At 37.1% G+C, this 17,833-nt stretch overlaps 1 protein-coding gene across 6 annotated transcripts in view; it reads right to left on the reverse strand.

The window, feature by feature from the left end:
- The window catches only part of CSMD3 (CUB and Sushi multiple domains 3), a 1,247,213-nt gene that overhangs the window by 349,767 nt on the left and 879,613 nt on the right, over positions 1–17,833 (reverse strand). The gene's annotated exons all lie outside the window — the stretch shown is intronic.

The raw sequence follows: 17,833 nt of genomic DNA on the forward strand, positions 1-17,833 counted from the left end.
AGTAATGGAAGAAGAGATTGAAAGTAAAGGGCAGAGAACTTGGAGAATAGTTGGAAGCGGGAAATAAAAGAAAGGGAAAGGAAAGAGTACATAGGAAGAGGGGTGGCTTTGAATATGCTCATGAATCTACTTTTGTACGCGATGAATTTGCTACTCCTGCGGGATAGCACGTGTAGAAGTCCACTCAGCACCTAGTCGTGCTTGTAGCCAAGGGCTTGCTATTGTAAGCCCCAGACAAAAGGATGCATCCAGAGACCGTGTATGAATCGAGAAGAAAAGCAAACACCAGAATCCACGGAGCCTCAGAACTCAGAGGCAAAAGCGCATTCAAAGAAAGCTGTATCCTATCAGCAGTGTTAAATGCCAGAGAGAGTTCAATTAAAATGAATACTAAGAGTTCACTGCTTTGGTAATTAAGACGCGGGGAAGGCAGGGAGTAAGACAATGTCTTTAATGATATTGGTGGTAAAGGAAGGTAGAGAGCTACCAGCACAGCCAGTGGTGGCATAGGTTGGAGGGCAGAAATCTTTATTTGTGGTTGTTTGTGTTTGTTGCTGTTGTTGCTGTTGTTTCGGTTTGGGTTAGTTATGAATTTAAAAAATCGAAGGGGCGCCTGGATGGCTGAATCAGTTAAGTATCCGACTTCGGCTCAGGTCATGATCTCACAGTTTGTGAGTCTGAGCCCTGCATTGGGATCTGTGCTGACAGCTCAGAATCTGGAGCCTGCTTCAGATTCTGTGTCTCCCTCTCTCTGCCCATCCCCTGCTTGCATTCTCTCTCTCTCTCTCTCTCAAAAATAAACATTTAAATAAGAAAGAAAAAATGGAAAAATTTTAAAAATGAAGGTGTTTATATTAAGTACAGACAGAGATGGAGGTTAAGCAGGATTTTCAAAAGCCATCCCAATTCTGAAGACCTAATATTCTAGCATTTTAAAACTACACTATTAAAGAAGTCACTTGGGAAAACCTGTGTGATTTTGAAGGTGATAAGTGAAGATGAAGGATTATATTCTACATAGACTGTGATTATGGAACAACATATACATAAGAAAAATTGCTACAAGAATATAGTAAACAAATTCTGCAACAGTTTTAAGACAAATGACTCAATATCTAAAAATACACTGAAAAATGTGATCATTGTGCTTAGAATAGATTATTTTGTTATTTTATTTTCATTACCTTTTTGAAGAAGGCATAATGGGCTGAAATGGTTATTGGTTTATAATGATAAGACTTTTAAACATATACATTACTCTTTGTTTCATTTAACTCAACTGGTAAAATAATAGTGCTATAAAACTTTTTGGTGCTGTGTGAAAAATGTTTGTATACAAATATTCCTAGTCCATTTACATGTACTTCATACATAGTTATGATGTAAGAGAAAATAATCCTTTATATCATAGGAATGTTTTTACATTTCCTAGTGAGTTATTCTAGCGAAGAGGACCAAATTGTAGTAGTAGGTATTTGGAGAATAAGACGGCAACTAACAATATTTCTGATATTCCAAGATTCTAATATACTTTTCTAGACCCTGTGAAAGCCCAATAAATACTGTTAACAAGGCAGTAGTGATACTAGACTAAGCGAAACAAGTTGTTTTTTGGATTAAAGGATAATAAATAGTGTTTGTAGGAAACAAGAACAAAATATAATTCTTTCACCCAATAGAATTTAGCTACTCTGCATGTTATATGCAAAGCTTTATATATGAAGGGGATATAAGCAATAACAATGGTTAATGGCATTTAAGTGCTTCCTACACTAAGTGTTTTATTTATACCTCTCAGTGAAGTAAGCCTGTATTTCCAGAGACAAATTTGAAGATAGGAGTAGCTGAATACATCTACCCAAGATCACAGAATTGGTGAAGTTTCAAACTCAGATCTGTTAGTCTCCAGACCCCAAATTCTCAACTACTGGTTGGCATTTCCACTGCAAGATGAAGATACAAATGACAAAATCAAGGAACTTCACTTTTGCAAGGACGACAGCAATAGCATGAATTAACTATGCTACAAAGTAAGGGGTATAAAAGAACTGACGACATTCACAGTTTTAAAGGAGAGAAAAATCCCTTCTTATGGAAAAGTCAGACAATGTTTCATCAGGAAAGTAGCTTTTGGGTTGCATTTTCAAGGATAGGTGGGATTCTGGTGGTCTGGATAATGGAAGGCAGGATTTCGGGGAAAGGAAATAATTTCACTAAACAATATTATTGCTGCAGCTGAGGTCAGAGAGGTTGTTGCCTGTTTTCTCCTCTAGAGTTTTGATGGGTTCCTGTCTCACATTTAAGTCTTCATCCATTTTGAGTTTATTTTTGTGTATGGTGTAAGAAAGTGGTCCAGTTTCATTCTTCTGCATGTTGCTGTCCAAAAAGTCTCAGAGAGGGAGGCAAACCATAAGAGACTCTTTAATATGGAGAACAAACTGAGGGTTGGAGTGGCAGGGAGAGGGGAAAATGGGTGATGGGAATTGAGGAAGGCACTTTTTGAGATGAACACTGGGTGTTGTATGTAAGCTATGAATCACGGGAATATACCCCCAAACCAAGAGCACTGTTTACACTGTATGTTAGCTAACTTGACAAAAAATATTAAAAAAAAAAACCAACAAACCCAAGTTTGAAGAAAAAAAAAAGAATGTTATTAATTTTCCTGAAGGTTAGGGAGGGAGAAAGGAAAGGTAGGAGGAACTTTTAATTTTACTTAGCCCATGGGAATCTGCTCTCTGCAATGTGTTGATTAAATAATATTAAATTTAATCTTAAACCATAAGTATCCGAGACGTTCAAATCACGTTTCCGATTTGGAGGTTAAAATGCAGTGTCTTTCATCTAAAATAGTCTCAGATTAAGTGTAAACTTAACAAAGTAATGTACTGAAACAGGAAGAAGGGAAAGTAGGAAAGAGGAGTGGATAGATCTTCTTTGTACATTTTCCTGTATTTATTGTGAGCACCGTCTCTCTAACATTTTTTTTTCTTCCTCTTCTTCTTTTTTTTTTTTATTTTAAAAATAGCAAACATGAACATGGGGGAGGGTCAGAGTGAGAGAGACAGAGAATCACCAGCAGTCTTCACGCTTAGTGCAGAGCCTGACTCGGGGCTCCATTTCACTAACCAAGGCTCGTGACCTGAGCTGAAATCAAGAGTCGGATGATCAACCCACTGAGACACCCAAGGCGTCCCTCTAACATTTTTAAGTGAAAGAATAAGAAGGCAAATAAGGCACATTTGGTTTCCTAAATATGATGGTGATATCTATGATATTGAAAGTTTCCCAATACCTAGTTAAATGAGCCAAATTTAGAGTAAACAAATTTTTAAAGTATGTAAAACAGTACATTTAAAGAGGGGAATGTATAATGTAATGAATGTGTCAGACGTATGTTGCCTAAATTAAGGTATGGTTAAAAAGCATAGTTGCTTTTTAAAATAAAATCTACATTAAACAGAGTCATTTAAGTAGGATTATTGATTCACATATCATTGTACACATAAAATAAAAATTATTTTCAGCTGAAATCATTACCATTTGCCCCATTGACACTCTCCAAAACCAATATTAGTTAACTTTTTCAAACTGTAATATGTAATTTTCTTTTAAATAAAGTATTTTTTTTCAGTTGAGGTTAGGGGGAGAGAGAGTTTACCACATTTATCTTAATATTCAACAAGTCCAGAAGTATTAAAGAACTGTTTCTAAGGCTTATTTCCACAAATATAATCATAGTGAAGCTTGGCATTTTTGTAAAGAATTTCAGGCATGATCTGTCGATCCTGTCCTAAGTTCTAAGTTAAGGTTTTTGTGATCAGAGGGATGGGCTTATATTTCATGTTTAAACACCGTAAAGAAGACTCAGTAAAACATAAAGGGACGTTTTGGTCTCTTCGACTTCCTGTCCTTTGCATAACATATATAATCTCAATTCTCTGATATTTCCCTATTTTCCATCACTATGTTTCAAATGGCAGTGGTCAGTAGGAGACTTTCTTAGCTGTTTGAAATCCAAGTTGTCGCTGATTTCTCCATTTCATCGCTTCTTGCTGGTAATAATGAACAATTTTTTAATATGATCTGATTAACCAGTAAATGGTAGCCTAAGGTTATTTTAACTAGGTCTGCAGAAATCATAAAACATCACCTCCCCAGTCTTTTGAAAAACACCCACAAAAGCTTTGGGGCATCTGGGAGGCTCAGTTGGTTAGACGTCTGACTCTTGATTTCAACTTAGATCTGATCCCAGGATCCCAGATCCTATATCCAGCTCTGTGCTGAGCCTGGGGCCTACTTGGAATTTTCTCTCTCTCCCTCTGCCTCTCCCCCCTGCTTGTGCTCTCTTTCTCCCTCTTGAACGAAAGAAAGAAAGAAAAAAAGAAAGAGAGAGAAAGAAAGAAAGAACAAAAGAAAGAAAGAAAGAAAGAAAGAAAGAAAGAAAGAAAGAAAGAAAGAAAGAAAGAAAAGGCCCTGAGAGTTTATTGAGCCTGAAATAGTGGACCTTTCTTTGAACAATGAATGAAATGTCATGATTTCAAATTCAGGGAGAAGCCTCCTGCTTTCCTCTTCAAACTGTATTAAAATGCACCATGCTAAGTACTCACTAATTATATTCATATACTATAAAGCAAGCTATATCCAGTTCCTGGAAAATGTGGCATTTTAGGTGAGTTTTTAAGGTATCAAAGGGTTTACCACAGATTGAAACATTTTTTGCAAATTAAATATATAAAGAGGAACAAAATTTCACATATTAACAATTTAATAATTTCTTTTTAATTTTTTAAATGTTCATTTATTTATTTTGAGAGAGAGAAAGGGGGGTGGGCAGAGGGGCAGAGAGAGAAAGAGAAAATCTCAAGCAGACTCCATGCTGCCAGCCCAGAGCCCCACGTGGGGCTCAGTCTCAGGAACACAAGATCATGACCTGAGCCAAAATCAAGAGTCAGATGCTTAACTGGCTGAGCCACCCAGGTGCCCCGATAATCTCTAAATAACTTTTCAGAATAAGAAATATTAGCTCAAATTTTCAGGTTTCATGGAGATAAAATGAGTAATGTGACTCCTAATGCAGATAATTCTTGATTTTACATCTGCAAATATAAAAATCATGAGCTAGAGTCCCAATCCTTGACTCTATATATGTCCTCAGGCACACCTTCTGGTTGTTTAATATCTTTCTCTTTTTTTAAAAAAAAAGTTTTATTTATTTTTGAGAGAGAGCGCACACACGAGCACAAGCAGGGGAGGGACAGAGAGAGAGGGAGGGAGAATCCCAAGCAGGCCTTGCACTGTCAGTGTGGAGCCAAATGCAGGGCTCAAACCCACAAGCCATGAGATCATGACCTGAGCCTTTGAAACCAAGAGTTGGATGCTTAATCCACTGAACCACTCAGGTGCCCCACTTAATACCTTTCTAAGCACATGAAGCCCAGGGAGTATTTACATTCTGTGGAAAGTACCAAATTAATCCAAGGAAATGAATCATCCTGTGTTTTGCCATTCTAATTTACTAATCTGTTATTGTCTTCTTTCTACTAATAGCAAAAAGAGACAAAACTATCTTCAGAAAAAAAGTAGGCTAATTTAGAATGGGTACTTCGGATCTCACACACACACACACACACACACACACACACACACACACACACACGTCCAGAAATTTAAAAATAATTCAAAGAATCAGAAGCAAGATTGCTTGTGCCAGCCTATGTTTTGTTTCAAGGGATGATCCTTAGCAGACTATTGGTTTTGGAAATGGCTTTTCCATTCAAACTAGATATGAATCATTGGTACTAGTGTGGTATTTGTTGCTGACAACAATACATGACGAGTCATTTCATCCTCTCATTACAGATTCTAGATAATGAAATAAAATTCAAATGCATCTTCTTGTGTCTATTGAACAATAAGATTGCCTACAGAGTAGATAATTTGTCAGTATAAAACATAATAAATTCAAATTTCCCTTAAGTGATAGAAATCTAACCATCTAAAATATGGCACCTTGAATTAAAATGTTACATAATAAACATCTGATAGATGGATAGGGATTCTAGTACATAGCGGGCACTCTGGGAGCTGAGTGGGATAAACAGATTAAATGATAAATTGCTATGCCATGTGCTAAGTGCTATAAACGAGTTTGGTGGCGGCACTGTGAATGGGATAAACGATTTTGCCTGTAGAAGTTGAGGAAAGCCCACAGAGAAAATGAAACTTAATCAGGTCTTGAAGGCATGAGGCACAATCTGCTAAAACATTGTGCAAGTGCCTTTGGTCTTCCTAAGAAATATGTCATCTCATTATGTTCTTCATGTTCTTAAAAGGCATTATTAATCAGGTAAAACAGATATGTAAATGCATTAATTTTTATTTTTAGGGGAACTAAGGCCTGCATGAATGTGAGTAAGAAACTATCTACTTCCCTGGTCTTGACCACACCCAGTCTCTTAGGAACAGTAGGTGGGTTGGAGATTCCTTGCAGAGCTCTCAATCTAAACAGTAAACTGTACATTCTCTGCCTTGATTCCTAATGGGATGTAACTAAGAGAAATCAAAAGAGCTGAGTGCCTAGGTTGCACTGCAGAGCAACGTGCCGGAGATTATAAATCGTAGAACCATCCCCTACCGTCTCCTCTGTAGCAACACTACTGATACGAGAGGAGAGGTGAATTATGAACAGAGTTGGGGATCAGGGGTCCCCAAAACATTATAAAAGAAAAAAATTATACAGGAGAGACAAACACATGATCCTGCAGAGTATAATTTGAGGCAGGGCCAGTTATACACATTTAAAAAAATTTAATCTGTTAAATTAAGCCCAAGTGTTCTGAAAGTCACTGAAAGAAAATGGTCTCTATACACTTGACTTGAGTGTTCTTCTGTCACCTGAAGGTGCCTTTTTTCTTTTTCTTCTATTAGTGTTTGCTACGCTCTGTTTGTCTTTCTTTGTTCCTATTTTCTTTATGACCATCAGTATTACAACAGAGGTTTTTGGTTTCATTTCGTTTGCTTAAATTCTTTTATGGAAAAGTACTCTATAAAGCAAAATTAAAAGAAGAAAGCCTTCTTGTAGCGGGTCATGTGCCTGGAATTTCATTTTATATAAATTAGAATTACACAAATTTGAAATATCTTAATAATTCAAATATTAATAAATGCTTACTTACTTATAACTAACTTTATTTAATAATTCAATTGAAAATAATAAAGAATCTCCTAATTTCAAAGCTGTGGACCAAGTAGGTTGTAGACCATGTTTATTTTGATGCCACATGGCTCTTTCCCCTTTTGTTTTAACTGGAAACCCCTGCCATCCTTTAGTACACTATGCTTTGCCTGAGAAATACTAGGGCATGATTACAGTGCATTCCTTCATTCATCTTACAAATATTCATTGAGTGTCTGGTATATACATTATTTTTTGCACTTGAGATTGAGCCATAAAAAAGAGAGAGAGATGAAAATCCTTAGCTTTCATGAAGCATCTATTTCTGTGATAGGAGAAAAGCCACAAACACGTATAGACAGATAATTCAATTAAACACTTGGCCAGATGGTCATAAGTGCTGAGGAGAAAAAAGAAATTAGAAAACAGTGGGGAGAGAAGGAGTGTTCATTGAGGGCATCCTTTGAGAAATCACATTGGAACAGAGATCTGAAGAAGGTACAGGAACAAGTATGTTGACATATCAGGAAAAGCATCACAGGCAGAGGGAATAGCGAATCCAGGTGGGGATGTGGTTGGCATTTGGGGAAACAGCAAGGAAAACAGTGTGACATCAATGCAATTACTGTGTTAACAAAGTCACCATTTCTTCCACTTCCATTCTTCCTCCTTGTAGTTTATTCTCAACTCAGAGCCTAACAACTTTTATGTCACTGATAAGGAGGACATCCAAGGATCCATATGTTCCTTTGACAATCCTTTGTTCATACCCTTTCATGGTTCTCCATGTCATCCTGAGTAAAACCACAGTCCGTGTAATGGCCCAAAAAGTACTCCATGATATTCTCTACTCCCTTATCTTTCTGCCCTCATCTTGTCCCAGTCTTCCTCCTTCCATTCTTCCTCTTCCCCTTCTATTCCAGCTGCAGTATGCTCTGTTTCCCCCTCCTCTGATGGGTTCTGATGAATGGACTATCAAAAGGACAAATGTATGTGGATCCTAGAGTGTCTGTTTTTCAATGATCACTCAGGCTCTGAGTTGGGAACAGGCTGGTAAAGCAAAGGTGCTCACTATTATTTTCACAGTCACTGTAATTATAATTTACATGCTGTTGTCATATAAAAATTTCTTCCAAGCATCCAAGCAGTCATAAAATGGTGGTGATGCTAATGTCAGAAACAAACAAATTAACAAATAATATTTTAGAAGAAAGTTAGATGTCATAAAACACAAGGAAACTGATGCACTACCATATATATGTTACTGTTAACTTAGGAGAGAGTAGTCCACAAAATATTCTGAATAATGTTGAAACATTCTTAAAAGCAGCATTATAGCAAAAGATAACCCCTATTATTCTAGAGTTATGAATTCTAAGAATGCTTTCCTCTCTTCTTTTAATTCATTACTCTATGAAATACAGACATATTGAAGAGATTTTGAATTGTGATGTCTTTAGGAACATAACCCTTGCATGAAAAGAACTTCTGAGTGTTAAAGTTTCAATGCAGTTTATGGATATTAAGCAAATTGTTTAAAAATAAATATCAGGAGGGTCACCTGAGTGGCCCAGTCGGTTAAGTATCCGACTTCGGCTCGGGTCATGATCTCACGGTTCATGGGTTCGAGCCCCGCGTCAGGCTCTGTGCTGACAGCTCAGAGTCCGGAGCCTGCTTCAGATTCTGTGTCTCCCTCTCTCTCTTCCCCTCCCCTGCCTTCTCTCTCTCTCTCTCTCTCTCTCTCTCTCTCTCTCTCTCAAAAATAAATAAAACATTTTTAAAAATTAAAAAAAAAAAGTATAGGGAGCTCAGCTGAATACTGTTTGTTAATCTAGCCAAAAGTTTTCCAGAGACAAAATTAAGAACATTATGTTCATATTTTGGACATTTTGACATTTTCTTCGTCAAAATGACATTTTGACATGTTCTTGTGTGGACATTTTATGCGTATACAGTTTCATTTCTTTAAAAAGTCTTCCATGAGAACCTCAACCCATATAAATCTCTATATTCTTGGAACTTCTCTCAGAGCCTCTCACTTTGGCCCTAGCTTTTTGGTTTATCTCTCATCTAACACTCATGTTATAAGGGGGCACCTGGGTGACTCATTCCTTTAAGCACCCAACTTCCGCTCATGTCATAAACTCGCGGTTCCTGAATTTGAGCTCCGCGTAGGGCTGTGTGCTGACAGCTCAGAGCCTGGAGCCTGCTTTCAATCCATGTCTCCCTGTCTCTCTGTTCCTCTTCCGCTTGTGTTCTGTCTCTCTCTCGAGAGAGAGTAAAGATTTAAAAAAATTATAAAAAATAAAATAACATTCATGTTATAAACTCATCAAAGGTAAGGCCTGTGGCAGATTTTGCCTTTCTCTAGATGTTTTATATGTTGAAAATATAACAGATTTTTAGAATTTCTACACCTTCTCTCTGGAAATTTTATTTTATCAATCTTTGATTCCCAAAGCTATTACCTTTGATCTAGTTCTCTGTATCCAGCCCCAAAGTTGTATATCCTGCCATACCTCCACATGTACACACATACCTCCATTTGTATATCCTGCCATACCTCCACACAATGAGCAGCTCAAACTTCCAAGCAGAAGGCATTTACCCCATCGTCCCAAGCCACAGCCTTCTCCGCCCTCTTTGTACCCTAACTCCGTGAACATCAGCCAAATGGCTTGTCGATATATATACCACCACAAACGTATCCTGCTTTTTCTTAAGAATGGTCTTTTGCACGAGCCATTACCCCTAAATAGAACATTTCTCTCCCATTCACACACATCCCCCCACATACATGTAGCTAATGCTCCCTCATCCATTAGTCTCAATTGTACACCAACTTCTCTGAGAAGCTTCTGTTTTACAGCACTTCTCAGGCTCTGTTAAAATTGCCTATGTAACTGTTTATATCTTCCTCAGACTCTTAGCTTTTAGAAATCAAGTAACTTATCACTGCCCTGGGACAATGATACTCCAATTGCCTAACACAGAGGTTGGCCCAGAGTGGATAATATTGAGTGCATACTCAGTAAATTTGTATTAGTTAAAAAAAGTATTTTAGAGTAGTAATCTTAAATTAGGTTCCACATTTTTCACAAAGTAGGCACAAAATTTAAAAAAAATACATAGTTAATAAGACCAATGGTTACTTTCCAATCCCAGGAAACACAAAAAGAGGTAGATGTTTCCCTCTTGACCCTTGTAATTATTCCAGTCTCAAATAGTTAAGATTGGTAAATGAATTAAATTGACAATTCTAATTTTTATGATGAACAATGAGAGTAATAGTGGAATATTCTGAACACTTAGACATAACCATATAAAAATGAATTAACAGCGATGTGGAAAGGGTACCATTTGTCTACTAAATTGGTTCTTAAGAGGTTTTGAAGCATTGAAATTTCAGTCCTGGTGATAGGCACCTAAAAGGCTTCCAAGGAATGAAATTTAAACTAAATATAATTTTAATTTCTAACTGTGTATACCTTTTGGTAAACAGAGTATTTTAGAAGGAAATGGTTAACTCTAAGTCTAAAAGGAAATTTAAAAAAAAAAAAGAAGAAGAAGAAGAATTTAGCTGTCCATGGAACAGATACAGAGGACCTTTGTAACAGAAGTTAGGTCACCAGGAATTTGTTTGCAACTGTATGCATGCATGTACATTGGGAGGAGGAGGTTGGGGAAGGGGCCATTGGAAGTTCCATCATGGCCTAGAAAAAATATCTTTCAAGACAGTCAATGTTATTTTACTCTGACTCTTAGATCACAAAGAAACGTTCCAATTGGCATGTCTGGTAACCTGATGTCAGGAAGACATGATAATGACTATGAATACTGTGGTCATTGGAATAGAATGTATCCCTCTCCTACTAAATCAATCCATTTATTTAACCACTTTTGTCTGGCACGTGTAAATCCACCTAATGGGCATCATGAAGTTGAGTTCATACCCTGCAATCTGGTTCTGAATTAGGGGACTTCACCAGGATATTGTCACCCTTTGAGGCCTCAACATAGTGGCCAACTGAACTGTTCCTTCATTTCACAGCACTGTACATAAAGAGAGTGGGTTTTGGAGTCAGACTCAAAATCCAGCTTTGTCACTTATGAGCCAAGCCAAATGACTTTTGCCAAGTTATTTAACCTTGTGCATTTCTTTCTCTCTTTTTCTTTCTTTCTTTTTTTAGAGAGAGAGAGAGAGCACAAGTTGGGGTGGGGGAAAGAGAGAGAGAGAGAGAGAGAGAGAGAGAGAGAGAGAGAGAATATGAATCTTAAGCAAGCTCCACGCTTGGCAGAGAGGCTGATATAGGGCTCCATCCCACGACCCTGGGATCCTGACCTGAGCCAAAATCAAGAGTCAGACACTCAATCAACTGAGCCACCCAGGCACATTTCTCACACTTAATCAGTGCATTTCATTTCCATTTTCTTATCAGTAATAGTAGTAGTGTCATTGTGGTCATGGTAGTAATTTAGTAGTAACAGTGTCTTTCTCTAATTGCAATACTGGGTTTTTCTAAATATTGCTAATGGTGCATTTTGTAATCAGAATTATTAAAGACAAACACATTCCACTCATCGACAGGCCCAGATTACAATGCAAATTAGACTGTATGAAAATGATTAATTGGAATTTAGGATAAAATTGAATATAACCCTTTAGAGCCTAGTAATATATTTAATTAATCTACTAATGGGCATTTATACCATATATACAGTCATTATTAAATTGATAAGCATAGAGCAGAAGAAATAAATTTACATATACCATGTTATATTTTTTAACAATTAAAGATTTTTTAATTTATGTGGAAGATTACTTAATATCTTAAAATTCTTTAAAATAATCATAAATTAATAAAGTGATTTTAAACTAAAATGATGTGGCATAGGAGCGCCTGGGTGGTTCAGTTGGTTAAGAGTCCAGCTTTGGCTCAGGTCATGATCTCAAGGTTCGTGAGTTCAAGCCCTGCATTCAGCCGTGTGCTGACACCTAAGAGCCTGGAGCCTGTGTCACATTCTATATCTCCTTCTCTCTCTGCTCCTCCCCTGCTCGTGCTCTGTCTCTCTCAAAATATAAATAAACATTAAAAAAGATAAATAAATAAAATGATGTGACATAAATATTTGTTAGATTTTCATGCTGTCATTTGAGAACTGAAAGGTTATGATTTGAAGAGGCCTGTTTAACTTTTTTAGAGCATATCATTTATATAAGACCTCAGAAGCATCCTATTCTATAAAATACACTACAGATATACTATTTACTGGTAATTTGGATAACTATAATTTTTACAACTTTAAAGTTCTCTTGAATTATATAATTTGACTTATTATAAAAATAATTCCAGGGGTACCTGAATGGCTCAGTTGGTTAAGCATCCAACTCTTGGTTTCAGCTCAGGTCATGATCTCAAAGTTGGTGGGATTGAGCCCTGAGTCAGGCTCTATACTAAAAGCATGGAGTCCACTTGGGATTCTCTCTCTCCTTCTCTCTCTGCCCCCTCCCCTGCTTGTGCTTTCTCTCTCTCATCCTCTCAAAATAAAGAATAAACTTTAAAGCAACTTTCTGTGTATTTTATAATAACCTAAAACAAACTAATTAATTTTTTTAAATATTTATTTATTTTTGAGACATAGGGAGACAGAGTGCGAGTGGGGGAGGGGCAGAGAGAGAGGGAGACAGAGAATCTGAAACAGGCTCCAGGCTCTGAGCTGTCAGTACAGAGCCCCATGCAGGGCTAGAACCCATGAACCGTGAGATCATGACCTGAGCCGAAGTCGGACACTTAACCGACTGAGCCACCCAGGCGCCCTTACACAAATTAATTTTTTAATGTCGTATTTCCTGAACAAATTTTGAGCTGATATTTGAAAGTAAAACATTTTTGATCACGTAAAATATAGCACACCAAATTCTACCATAAAACACATGAACTTGAACTGTCAGAACCCATACTAGATGAGATTAATTTAGTAACTCTGAACCATGACAGTAGAGTGTTTCACAAAAGTTGCACAAATATAGGCTTATATTCTCAAGAGTTAACCTACCAATAAAACCTAAACACATTCCTGAAATGCCTTTTTAAATTCCCATAGAAATAGTCATGAAATTACTGAACCTGCAAATTTTAATTGAGAATTTGTTGATCTTTCCAGATAGTTAAGATAGCACAGTAATTGGAACCTAGAAGCATGAAGAAAACTAACTTAACCTGAAGCAAAAAGGTTCAAATAAAATATTTTTACAGCCACTCTGGACAAGTTATAGAATATGTATATGTCATAAAATTTAACCAATAACCTAACTACTAATTGCAAAATCTATAATAGACTCGCAAAATATGGCTCTTAAAGAAAGACAAAATTGTAACCTATATATTCTAAGCTGTATGAGAAAGCGTACTGGTATTCTAGGGCTGTTGTGGTGGACATATATCTATGTCCGTCTGGATATTGGAACTACTATAAACAAAATACAAAAAAAAAAGTACCATTCTGCTATATAAATTCTATCTGTACAAGAAAATAAAATTTTGTGAACTAAGTATCAGTCTTGTTCTTGCAGGAAGGCACTAGGAATTTGTTTTCTCTGGAATTAAGGAAAGAAAATTCCATTCCCTATTTTATTTAATTTTAGAAGCAGATATTTCCATGAAGCGTGACCACAAAGCTTCTTCGAACTACCATTGAAGTGGTAATGTTTTGGAACTTCACATTCATTAATTAGAGCCATAGTATAATACGGTAATTCAAAGTGAGTCTAGAGTTAGAATACCTGGGCTCCACCTATGTAACCTCAAGCAAGTTACTTAATCTCATATGTCTTCATATACAAAATAAGGGTAATTGTAGTATTAAGTTTATGGTTGTGGTGAGGGATTAAGTAATTTATAACATGCACCCAACAAACGGTATCTACTGTTGTGTCATTTTATCCTCATGTATGATATAGGTATTTCTTAGTATTGTTCTTATTTTAAACATATGGAAATACATGACATAACATACATAGTTTGGAAATGCCTGTGTTACCTACATTACTACGACAGAGCGCTCCTATCCTATAAGGTAAACTATTGATATTTATTAAATGTATGAATTCAGAGCATTCCTTTCATGAGTTATGACACTGTCGAGGTCAAGCAGTCCGTCAGCAGCAGCGCAATAGCTAGTAAAGCCACAAGGGTCACTTCCGCAGCTAATAGGTTGGTTTGCCATTCTTCCATAGATCGGACTGTTAAGGAGACAGCTAGCCAAAATGGATCTTCATTACTTACACAGACAGGAAGTGCAGGATTAACATAATGCCATCTTCTTGTATGTCTTGTCCCCGAGTATGATATCAAACCAAAGAGGCCAGATGACAGATGGCATGGGTTTGAGGTCACTGTGCCATTGATGAGCTAACTCTACATTAGAGCCAGAGAGTTTTAAAGGATTATACAGAAGCTTGAAAAAGGCGAGCAGCGAAAAGTCCCGGCCAACTCAAACTAAGGAGATGCAGGAAAAATGGCCTGGTGGCAACTCCTCACAAGGCTGCCTATTTCCCCTTATTCCTGAAAGAACCCTAGGACATTGTGCCAAGAATCAACTCAGACTGCAGAGAAGCCTCACCCTCGCGACCCACGTGGAAATGCGCAAGGTGATCAGGGCACTCACTATACGGTGGCACTGTTTTTCTTGCAGGCTGGTTTTCCTTAAAGATATGATAGTAATACATCTGCACAATAAAATCATCTATATATTAGGTGTAGTTGGATAAGTAGTAGATTAACAATAACATATGAAAACTTGATCTTTCACGTTCCAGCACAAGGAGGAAATAATATTGATTTAGAAGTGTTTTTTTTTTTTTCTCTCATTTAGGCAAAACAGTAACACCCTTGCTATAGAAGTCAGATGATGTTATTTTTTTCACATTAAAAAGAAATGACCACTTTTCTAAACATGCATACTTCTGGCCTAGGCCAGCATTAAGACAAAGTTAGGAAGAACATGAATTGGTGTTTAAAGCACAAGTAAAGTCTTTGCCATCTTGGGGTAGATTATGTGTGAATATGCCAAGGAGAAAACAACCTGCAACAGCTAAAAATATTCAGGCTCATTAGTACAGCACACAGCAGTTTCAAATCTGTAATTATCTCACTGAATAAAGAGTCTCTTTTTTTGTTGTTGTTGTTGTTTAAAAGGACACGCTCCACATTGATCCTTGAAGGTTGAAAACTAAAACCATCACATTATGTTAAAAGACAAATTCCATGGCCAGGGAACATGTAGGTAATCTATCCTGTGTCTGGCTTTTTTTTTTTTTTTTTTTTTTTTTGAGTCAAATCCTGGCACCATTACATTGACCAGTTGATTTCAGTTATTGTGATTTTTACCATATCCCAATGTAAACCGGGACTTCTTTCTACTCCAAATCTTCAGAATAAATAAATGATGTGTAGAATGGGGATTCATTTAACAACAACAACAACAACAACAAACCAGCAACAACATAAGAATAAAAACAAACAAACAAATAAAAAAACCCTTAAATACTGTGTATGTTTTCACCAGGCCATTTCTGGGTCTTCGCCTCTGCCAGTGCACATAGTAGGGAGAGCCTTCACTTTTCCCTTCCTCCAACATACGTGTCTGCTGCTGCCACTGGGATTGAGCACAACCACTCCTTTGTGTACCTCTTTTGCATCCTTGTGTTTATATGACAGCAGAGGACATTTCTGGGAGAGAAGGTCATGAAAGCTGATATCTATCAGCTCTCTGTTCCAACTCTACCTCTGAGGCTGACACACATAAAAATGCCCGATAAACTCGAGTTTATCTAGCTAAGGCCACATTTCACGAGGGGCCGACATCTGAACAAGAACTCAACATGAGGCAAGGAAGAGATGGGACCGGTGAACTAGAAGCCTGAGGGGAGTACAGAATTGGGGCACTCTGCTTCCTGCAGCCGGTGAAACCCATCTGGCCTCAGTTACCTCGGAGCGATGAATTCATCTTCGATAAAGTAGTTACTTGCAAACATGGAGTGACTTCTGACAAAGAGTTCTAACCCTTAGGGTTCAGCCAGATTATCTGTGAAATACTCTGGCTGAGATTTACACAAAAGTAATCATTGCCTTCCCTCTCAAGGAAGAGGGTTTCGCTGTAATGACATTTCGGCTTGGTTTTTGAAGACTTTAGCTTTAACTTTGGCTTTTATTCCCCACTTCCCCAAAAGGTTTAACAGAACAGCAGATCTGGGGGAACTTTAATTACATGAAAAATTTTCAAAGTCCCCTATATAAAAATAATTAGCATACATTATATATAATATATAATGTTTTTACAATAAATTATTATTTATTTTAAATTATTTATCTTACAACATGCTTTCTAATAATACACTATTTTCTCACAATGACTTTTTCTCCATTTCAAGGACAAGTTATCTAGGCCAGCGTACTCAGTGACTTGTTCACGACATCATAGCTGGTGAGTAGTAAATCGAGACTTAAATTCAAATTCTGTAGACTTGAAATTTTAAGTCTTTACACAATACCAATTATTTATAATCAGGATCATGGGGGTGATTAAATAGTAGTAACCAGGAAAGTAGGGAAGGAAGGTAGCCAATGTATGACTTACAGGTGATAAGAAAAGGAAGAAAGACCTCCTAACAAAAGAAAGTTAAGACTACTGAAGAAAATGCTCTGGATGAAGGTAGAAGAGTCTGCTGGGTTAAAAACAAACAGCGTAAGGATACTTTTTTCTTCCTAAAATTATGGCCTACAATAAGATTCAGACTATGAAAGAATGGCTGTTGAGAGAGGAGGACTTTAATATTGTAAAGGAATTACCCGGTGACTTCCATTTCTTATACCTCTCAAGTTAACACGAATTGAGAAGTAGCAGTTAGGAACAGAAGTAGAACAAGAAACAGAAACATGATTATTAAGCCCTAGTCAAGACAGAGGCTTATATTTTAAGGATTGGTGTCATGTCTTTGAAAAGGAGAAACTGCAGCTTTCCTATAATCAGAATACCAGCAGGAATCATCCCAAGCCAGATTTAGCAATGGTGCTTAAATTTCAGGACTCTTTATGGGGACAGGTTCCTTCCAAGGCTCTGTGCCTTGTACCTGCATTAGTACAAGTAACTGCATCATCCTTACATTAGTAAGTGAATTACTTTTACATTAGTAACTGCATTATACTTCTTAGAAAGGGCTCCCCAATTTTTTTAACTCTACCCTGAAGCCTAGATCTACTTTCAAAAGCAGCTAGTCTAATCTATCTGGACCATCATGGAGTAGAGACATAGATGATATGCACCGGCAGCAGAGCGAGGACCATAAAGAGATGGGGGCCCGAACCTGAACGAAGAAGGCATTAACTAAAGTTCCTCCTGGACATAGGTTTTGCCAATATCCTAGAGAGCAGGGTCAATGCAGAGCCGCTGTGTAATTATGCCGGCATATATTACAAGATATATTCATGCTTAAGTTAATGCTGGCAACCAGTTCTTCTAGGGCTCATTTCATTTCAAATAATTCTATTATTTGTATCTCTATTTGGCTCAGCTAATCTGTATATAAAAAGAAAGCAGAATCAAAGTGATTCACAGGCCCTGGAATCAGATTGAGAGCTATGATTTCCGATTCCT

This window comes from Panthera pardus, unplaced genomic scaffold (assembly GCF_024362965.1).
Source record: "Panthera pardus isolate Hobbes unplaced genomic scaffold, ASM2436296v1 HiC_scaffold_7, whole genome shotgun sequence".
NCBI classification, from domain to species: Eukaryota; Metazoa; Chordata; class Mammalia; order Carnivora; family Felidae; genus Panthera; species Panthera pardus.